The sequence below is a fragment of the Hevea brasiliensis genome, chromosome 10 (genome assembly GCF_030052815.1).
Source record: "Hevea brasiliensis isolate MT/VB/25A 57/8 chromosome 10, ASM3005281v1, whole genome shotgun sequence".
NCBI classification, from domain to species: Eukaryota; Viridiplantae; Streptophyta; class Magnoliopsida; order Malpighiales; family Euphorbiaceae; genus Hevea; species Hevea brasiliensis.
Genome location: NC_079502.1, coordinates 87,959,448 through 87,969,558, shown reverse-complemented (window position 1 = coordinate 87,969,558; position 10,111 = coordinate 87,959,448). Strand labels below are relative to the sequence as shown.

General features: G+C 31.4%; 1 non-coding gene across 1 annotated transcript; it reads right to left on the bottom strand.

The window, feature by feature from the left end:
• Positions 1-430: 430 nt before the first annotated feature.
• On the bottom strand, positions 431-535 carry LOC131170004 (U6 spliceosomal RNA). Its single transcript, XR_009140947.1, has one exon. It is a non-coding gene; the product is annotated as a U6 spliceosomal RNA (small nuclear RNA).
• Positions 536-10,111: the final 9,576 nt, after the last annotated feature.

Genomic DNA, 10,111 nt, shown 5'->3' with positions numbered 1-10,111 from the left:
TGTGTTCACCCATCACTTTAGTGTTAGCTCGTTTAACTTAGTTTCACTTTTTCTCTTTTATTTTTCTTTAATTTTTCTTGTATTTTCTTTTTATTTATTTCTTCATTTTATGCCTGTTTATTATCACTGAAGTGCAGTTCCAGACATCCTAACTTGTTCGGACCGACATTAGGTCACCGGAGTAGTCGAATGTATGGACTACGTAAAGTGAGGGCGTTACAGGATTTCTCTTAAGCGAGCATGCTTAACCCTGGGGTTCTTCCAACTCTCCAGGCCATTCCACAAAAGGCGCCTCTAGTGAATAGTTCCCCCATTTTATATATCTTCACTTTCCACTCCCATTCCGATATGGGACGTGTTTCCCATCTTTTAAGGAGCTTCTTCGCCATGTCCAACGAAATCACTGGGGCACTACCTTAAGGCCTTGTGGGAAAATTTGGACCATTTCTTGATTTGTGTGTGTCATCCTTATGCAGGGGCCATGCTAATCTTCTCTGTATCATTCCAATTTTAAACTCCCTCTCGTACTCAGAGACCGTTAACTGTTTCTGCCTTAAAGTTAAGAACTCTCTCCTTCTGGCGTCTAAGTACACATGACTAATATACTTCTTTTTGAACTCAGCCGAGAAGAAGTCCTAGGTAAGCGCTATCGGCTGTACCACTCTAGACACTATAACCTACCACTGGTAGGCGTCCTCCTCTAGTAACAACAAAGTGCATTCCAACTGCTACTATGAGGTGCAGTGTAACTGTTGTAATACCCTCTCAGTCTGCTCTAGCCAATGCTCAGCAGCGGCTGGGTCATCTTCCTTCGTACCCTTAAAGTCGATGGCCCTATACTTTCTTAACTTCTCTAATGGGGACCATTGTACTGGTTGTGACTATGGCTACGACTGTGGCTGTGGGATGGCTTTGATAAACTGGCGAAACATCTGGGTCATCTGCTTTAGAAGAGCCTGCTGTGCCCTTCCAACGGCACCCTGAGATGACTCCTCTCTCCTGTCTCACCCTTGACTGCGAATAGGTATATGTCTACCAATCTCCTCCTCCTCAGGTCTATAAGACCCTTCCTCTGAAGGATCAAACTCCATTAATCCTATAAAACAAACGAAGAGAATAGATCTGCATTAGTGTCATCTCGACTCCTAAATAAAGGCCCATGCATGTTATACATACTATCTCTTTCTATCTATCTAGGTCTAGGACCATCTAAATCTTTGCTCTGATACCACTAAATGTAACACCTCTTACCCGTCTACAGTATAGCCGAGCAAGGTGTGCCACATTCGGTACCATAGCACCCTATCTTGTTTTGTCTTATACCGTATTAATTTAAATTCTATTTATTCATATTTGTCTATGTGTGGAAATTTTTTTTTTATCACGATTCATTTTTATAGAGACCCAGACAGAGCCTCCTCTATTTTATTAGCACATGGCAGGTTCCACTATTTACCTGTTAAAAATCTTATATTATATGACATATCATCCATCTCATTCTTTTCCATATCATATCATTGTTCATAAAATTTTCAAGAAAATAAATTTAATTTCATTCATATAAACTTTACATACCATAATGTACAAATTATATACAATCCAAAATTTTAATTACATATTTCAAAATGATTTACATCATTTACTTATGTACAATAGTCAAAATGTAAAATCTAAATATACATGAGCCCTACCAAAATGGACTGCTGAGGTGACACTAACACTCTACTAGATCTGATCAACTCTCTATCTATGCTCTATTGCTACTGCTGCTAGTGGTGGTCTCCATTATCTACGCGATGGAAAAATCAACATGCTAAGCATAACGCTTAGTGGTGCATAATTTAAAATAAAAATACTGAATAATTGAAGGTAACTATTCTATGTATAATTTCATAAATTTTGAGTCATTCGTAACTTTGGTTGCTCCTTAGGAGCATATTAATTTACTGGGATCTTTTCCTGTAATCATTTAAATTTTAAAGCTTATTACTCATATCTGTGCCCAAGTAACCTATAACAAACTATAAAGACTGGATACATGGGAGTATACTAGTTAAACATTCATATGTCTAACATGTATGCATTTGTCATGTCAGGTACAAGGCCAGTGGGCAGGCATAAAGCCAGAAATCATAATAGGCACAATGGCCAACAGGCAAGCATGAAGCCTGTAGAACAACCATATCAGACATATATTGTCTATCAATGATAATTCCTGTGGGCAGTACTGTAATCTGTAGTCCCTAATTGGTATACCGATCGATCCAAGCCATATACATAAGTCTAGGTATACTTTGGGCAAATTAATATTATTAAGCACTCATCATTTTATTATTTTATACTATGTATTATTAAGGGTTCATATCATGTTGTTATTTCATTTCATGCACTATCTAAGCTTCATGCCATTTTCATGTCATTATAATGGGAACATAGGTCCCAAGTGTATTTTCATATGACTTATGTGTTTAGCAAACCATTTTGATTACTTCCATATCATATACCAAGTCATTTTATGAACCTTTCTCAAGGTCCAGATTTGGTGTCTTAATTTCACCAAGCAAATTGGTCACGATGTGGTCACTGTTTGGCCACACTTCCTTCATGGAAGTTGTTCCTCTATGTCTTATCTTTTTTTTCATTTTTGAATCATGTCATTTGGAGTTTTAGAACTCAAGTTATGGTCAAATAACCACAATTGGTTTATTGTCTCTTTTTGGTTCCAGAACCAGGTAGATTCTGGAGTTAGACTTTACCTAGTCATTTGAGCATATTATAGTCAATTTTAGGCCTGATGTTCTTCATGTGAATTTTTACCTTATGTCTTAGGGTAACTCAGGTTTAAAAATTAAAATTTTTCAAGTCATATGCAAAATTCCCAAAGTTAGGTCAAAAACCCTAACTTCAATTTTTCACAATTCAAGCATAACACTTGTAATTCATAATCTAACTAAACTTTACTCGTCACATGTCCTTACTAACCATTTCATAACAATTAAAATTATCAATTTCTCACAATCCTCATGGCTGCCAAAATTAGGGTTCCTTATACTCATGTGTTCTTTTTAATTTCATGCAATTTGAACCTAGTTTGACATGCTTATACTAGTTAAAGAAGAAAGAAAGCTTGTTTAGTGCACTAACCTTACTGGATACTTCTTGGACTTGCCCAAAACTTCACTAATCTCTTCTTTCTTGGCTTCCAATAGCTTTGCCTAGGTGTAGGATAAATTTTCAGTGAAGGGACATAGGGATTTTAGGATGAGAAACTTAGGGAAATCAAGCTTACAAGATTAAACAATGGTGGAAGCTGTTTCTCTTCCATGGGTTTGGCCAAGAGAGTGGAGAGGAAGAAAAAGACCTCTTTTATCTTTTAATCATCTTTTTGGTTTCTTATATAAGTGTATGTCTAATTATTATTGGTTAAAAATTTTAATTAGGTCACTTTTACATCATGTTTATGTCATAAAGATTTATTTGACTTACATTTCTTTTTTTTTTTCTTATTTTCTCTACTCTTTTCTAATTAAATTTTTATTAATATTTATTCATATTTTATGACATAAATCTCACTTACTTAAATGGACATATTGGTAAAAAATCATCTCTGAGGATGAAATGACCAAAATGCCCTTCGTTGAACTTATCGGGTTATATTTATCTATACCGATTGACTAAATTTCCTTAAATTTTCTTTAACATTTTTAATGTTATTTAATCCTCATAAAACCTTCAATTTAATCCAAAATATTTATTTCATAAGGTTCCTCGTAGGTCTGGGGTCAGCAATTGTCTTCACGGTTGCTTCCCAGTACGGTCACCCATCGCCGAAATCCCGGCTCGTTTAACCTATTGGCATTTCATTTCTTTTATTTTCCCTTAATTTTTCTTAGTCTTTATTCAATCAACTTATGATTCCTCACTCTAGTTTGAGTGTAGTTCTAGACATCCTGGCTGTCCAAACAGACATTAGTCTTTGGAACAGAAGAATGTGCGGACTACCTAAAGTGAGGGCATTACAACCCAACTGCTCATCTTCAGGTGTTTTTCTTTTACAGTACAGACGCCTACCATCTAGTGAGCAACCTTCTCCACCATCATTTTCTTTCACTATACATTCTGCAATTCCAGAAGAAATCACAAGAGAAGTAGAATTAGAAGGATCATTAGCAAATGGATTTTGATCAATGCATGATCCACTTGGTTTAAAAAGCAAACTCGTCACTGTATTCAGATTAACATAAATGGTGGGGTTGTCAAATGTTGGATTTAAGTCTATGCTTTGAGGGAAAATACTAGAACTAGCTCGTTGCAAAGGCACTAACCTATTTGTGAGCTGGCCATTTCCCGGGCTCATGTTAACACTAAGTTGAAAAGGGGTAATTAGTGACCCAGAATGCCTTTCTTCCAAACTTTGAACAATTACAGTGCCAGCAACAGGGGAAGACGGCAACTCAGCTAACAAATCCTGAGATTGAATTGGAGTTTAGGCATTCACACTAGAAATAGATTGATCCATCACATTAGACATCCCATTGGATGGTAAACCATCTTCAGCTAATAAATCCTGCAACTGAACAAGGTTATGGTTGTTGATGCTAGAACTAGATTGACGCATTCAAACCATAACAGGATGACATTCATGAACAAAACCATCAGTTGGAACTTCATTATTCTGAATCCATCGAAGATTGATTCCATTGGGCTCATTATGCAAATAAAAGGCTCTTAAAAATGCATTTGATGTGGTATTTTAACCTTGCATTGTGACCAATAGGTTTTCTCTTAAAAAGCTAATCACCTAAAGAAGCCACACTCAAATTAGGAACTCTCACTAGGCCTAAGAATAAAGCAACTACATTAGAAGTAATCATGCAAATAGTAAAATGGTTTTTATTTAAAAATTAAGATATTAGCATCCGCTCTAACAAAAGAACATGCACAAACACACAAAATGAATTTATGACATGGTATGTCATTTACTTAGCAACAAAATAAATGAAAAGATAAGTTAACATAAACTACAGCATGTTAAACTGCTTAAAAGGTTTAATTGTTGACATCAACTACACGGCAAATTTGACACATATGTTTTAGCTTTCACTTGGCATGCTACAGCCCAGTAGATCATCAAATCAATAGGTTTAAAACATTAGAACAATTTCATGCCTCAGGCTGCCCTACTGGAAATCAACTTTTATCTTCCTAAACTCTAACTTATCTATACTAATACTCCGACTCTTCATTTTGCCTACCCATACCCATGTCGACACGACAAAATATAGGACATGACATGAAATAAGTGTCTGATACATATTCATGCAATCATATCCCCATATTTTCTATTTAGAAAGTTCATAAGTATGTACCCATTTTTAACACCCATACTCGAGTCCAAGTAACATATCTGCATATGGGAAAATTTTGGGCATCTTATGAACCCATGTTTTAGACTAAAAAAAAATTAAAGCCATTGAAAAATGCATTTATCTATCTAAATATAATAAAATTGGTCTCAAAATAAATGTTACCAAAAAGTGACAAGTTGGGCCATTACACAAGTGGCACTCCATTAGATTTTTTTTTCATATTATTCCATTTGCCCTTATTTTCCTAATAATTTTACAATATCAATTGATGATAGACCTATAAGACATTTAATAATAATAAAAATTTATGATAATAGTTATAATTTAATTAATAAAAGGAAAACTAAGAGTTATAATAATAATAATAATAATAATAATAATAATAATAATAATAATAATAATAATTGTGATAATTGTGATAATAGTCATAATCTAATTAATGTTAGGAAAATTAATAGTCATAGTTATAAATTATATAAAACAAACCTACCTTTCTACCATAATTATAAAATTATGTACTTAATTTCTTATAATAAAAAAAATTATGACAATAGTTACAATTTAATTAATAGTAGGAAAATTAAAAGTCATAGTTATAAACTATATAAATCAATATTACACATCAAAAATCAAATCAATCACCTTCGTAGGAGATACAGTGTCTTATCAAGATTTTCTCTCAAACTTGCCTAATGATATTTTACTAGCCAAAACATCAAAAGAAGATGAAGAACAATCTTCACGAATATCACTAAGGTAATTTTTATCATTAAAATTCGTTTATATTCATTTTATTAGTATCTTATTATTTATTCTTCACACACACACACATACACACACACACACACACAAATATATATATATATATATATATATTACAAGCTATGCTAAGTATGAATATATTAAAAAAAAAAAAGCTATATATTCATATTTTTGTTCAATTAAATAATATATCAAAAATCATTAAACTCGTGCAACACTTGTGCAAAAGACTAGTTACTTAAAATCACCTCAAAATTTTCTTTTAAACTTCAGCTTACACCAATAAAAAGCATTAAATCACTAAAGTTAAAATAAATAAATGAATAAAATAAAAAAGGAAAAGAAATGAACACATTAAATTGCAAAATTGCTTGGCAAATATAAAAGGAAATGACACATATGGTAGTGAAATAAAATAAACTGCCAAAAGCACACAAAATTATGAGAAAATAAAACATATAAGCAACTTACAGAATAAAAAAAAGGGAGATGACATTGACAAAACATAACCTACCATTTGTTACCATGCAACCTTAAATTGAACATTGTGTTTGCAAATAGCATAGTTGAACATTGGCGTTATAATCACCAAAGTTTGAAATATAAAATATTAAATTCTTTTTGGACAAAAATGTTTTGAGTCAATCTAAAAGCTACAAATAAAACGATGCATGCAAGTTTTGCACATGTCTTCAATTTATATGCTTGATTGACAAGGCATCAATAACGTTGCTTCATCAACCACCACCACCCCATTCCCCACCCCCTACCAAAAAAAAAATCATTTTTCCCCATAGTGGAGAAATTTGAGGATGACTCAACAAAAAAGTTTCACATGATTAATTACAAATGACTAGCCTTAAGCCACTCATCAAGATCCAAACTTATATCACAAAAAAAAAATTAAATAGTATGTTTTGCGGCTATGAATCATTAACACTTAAAAGATTGAAAAGCAATTGTCATGGTAGAACAAAACTAATAGGGCATCTACATAGGTGGTTCATTAACTACCCTTTATAACACAAACACACACAAAGATTGGACCATTAAAAATTTATATCTAAATTATAAGAAATTAAGAATGTCTTACCAAAATACTTGATGTGATTATGCTGGCCATACTTCACCAATGCACATAAGATCAAATAACAAGTTTCAATTTAAAAACAAAATTGATAAGGTGTCTACAATTATCAACAAGTTTTTTTTTTCCTTTCTAACAAAAACCATTTAACCCAAAAAAAAATCTAAACTATAAAATTTTTGAATATTTTAACCAAAAGGCTTCATGTGATTAATTACAAAAGCACTCGCTTTAAATCATAAAAAATCTAGATTTAAACAATATGAAAATTAAATGTTTTCCTAGGACCAAAAGGTTTGATGTGAATATGTGGCTACAAATCACCAAACAAAATGAGATTGATCAAAAACTTTCAATTACATGATTGATAAAACAGTAAGGATTTTGTAAATCAACCCCATGTTAAAAATAACCCAAAAAGGAAAAACAAAATCACTTACACATGGAAGACAAAGGTAAAAAAAAAAAAAAAATCATCATGGAACTAAATTTTGTATTTAAAAATTTTAGTTCTTGACTAATTGAAACATGCAGGAGAGGGGGCATCAAACAAGCATTGAAGCAATTTTAACAAGTGAATTTGAAATTAAACTTCCTAACAATCATGTCAAAAACTAATACAAGCAAACATAAAATTTACATAAACAAATAATCAATAAAAGAGAAAGCACAAAGGCCTAAGATTATGCATGATCTACTGATATCACATGTAAACCATAGCTTCAAAATGAATACAAGGTAGAGAAATTATAACTAATGCCCAAAAACAGATATATATTTGAAAATTGGTAAAAACAAAAGGGCTATATTACTACAAGCAAGACACCAGTTCTTGTCTCAATGTAAGTGTATGCATATGTGTGTATGTGTGGGTTTGATGGAGGGTATTTATATACACAGGTGAGTGAAAGATTTTAATTTTAAATGGATAGTAGTATAAAAATAGCAAAATTTCCAATAATACATATGAATTATAATACAGATAAATAACAGACAACTATGTTAATAAGGTGGCATAGTTAGCTGCTGACCAATTGGACTTTCACTCCTCAAGAAACCCTCATCCTAATGGCCTCGTGTCATTACTCACTCTTTCTAAAAAAACTCTCTTTTTCTCTATCTAGATCTGAGATTTTATGGAAACAAACTCAGTTTCCAAAGAGCGTCGTTATTTCCTTGGCTTTTGTTTATACAAGCCCGCGTTGTTTGTGCGTCGTGTTTGGGTAGATATTCTTTTTCCTTTTTTCTGTTTCTATTTTTTTTTTTATGTTTCTTAGCATTTTTTGCCTTTTTCTACTTTTTTTTCTCTCTTTTTTTACCATATCTTAATTGTTTAGATAGATATTCTAAAATTTAATCAGATTCTCTCCTAGATAATATTCATCATGGCATTTTTCTATTTCATTATTTTTTTTTAATTAATTAGATAGATTAATTTATACATATCTTAAATAATATTAAGGTAAAACTTTTTCAACAAAAATCCAATTCCTTTTTTAATACTTTAATTGACCTACATTACTTTTTTTTAATTTTTATCGTGAATATTATTAAAGTTTTCTTTCTACTTTGTAGAAATTTTAATTATATAGTATGTGTATTTTTTTTTCTCCATACAATAATTTTTTGCGTAGTTTAATCAAGATAAAATTATCTTCGTATCTATATCAATTTTCATAACATAATTTCATTTAAATACATTTTTTATTACATTGTAATGACCGTTGTTAGTTATGACCGTTGTTAGTTTTATAATATTATACTAACCATTATTGGTTATCACCCTTGTTAATTTTATAATATTATAATGACCGTTATTTGTTATAATATTATAAGGATCATTATTCGTTACAACCGTTGTTAGTTTCATAATATTATCATGACCATTGTTCGTTACTACCATTTAGTTTTATAACAATATTATAATGAACGTTATTCGTTATGACCATTATTAATTTATAATATTATAATGACTGTTATTAGTTACAACCATTAATAATTAATTATTTCCGTTAAGAGAGTTTCTATAATAATTTTGTTTCTATGAAGTGAAGCTTACTTTATGAATATCTACTCTTACATAAATTGATAAAATCTAATTTAATTATAAAAAACATTATAAACAAAGTAAATTAAAGATAAAGTAATTATAGGCCATCAAATAATTATTTTTTTCAAACATTTTGATTTATTAATATAATAAATTAATAACAAAATTTTTAAATAAATTTAATCTATTTTAATAGTAATAAACTAATTAATACATCAATAGGTGTATTCAATGGTTATCATAATTATATTTAATTCAGGAGACTCAGGTTTAATTCTCCTAAACAAAAGCTAACTAATAAAATCGTTTCACATTAATGTCATTAATTTTTATCTATAGATGATTTTGATTATAGATTAGAAATATAAATTTTCTAATAAAAGAAATATTAAATTGTATAGATTCAAGATTGAGATATATGTATATGTTATAACAAGCACGCAAATCTAAGTCACACACACAAATTGCACAATCACACAATATTAAAAAGAGAAGAAGAATAACACAAGATTTAACGTGGTTCAACCGTAAGGTCTACATCCACGGGCAAGACAAGAGAAAAAGGTTCCACTATGATGAAAAAAGCAAGATACAATCAATCAGAACTCTCAAACCCTAACCCCAATATGTTTCCCGAATATCGCACAACTCTTCCACAATGGGTAAAATATTATAATATTTATACTAGTCTATACTGCAGGTGCGTTGCCCTCGCACCCCCAAGGAGATCAGTGGTAGGTTTCGGGCTCAGGCCTATCAGCCCATGCCCTCCACTACCACCACAGATCTCACTTTTTATCCCAATCGGATCGCAGCACGAAACTTTCGAGTCGAGTCACAATT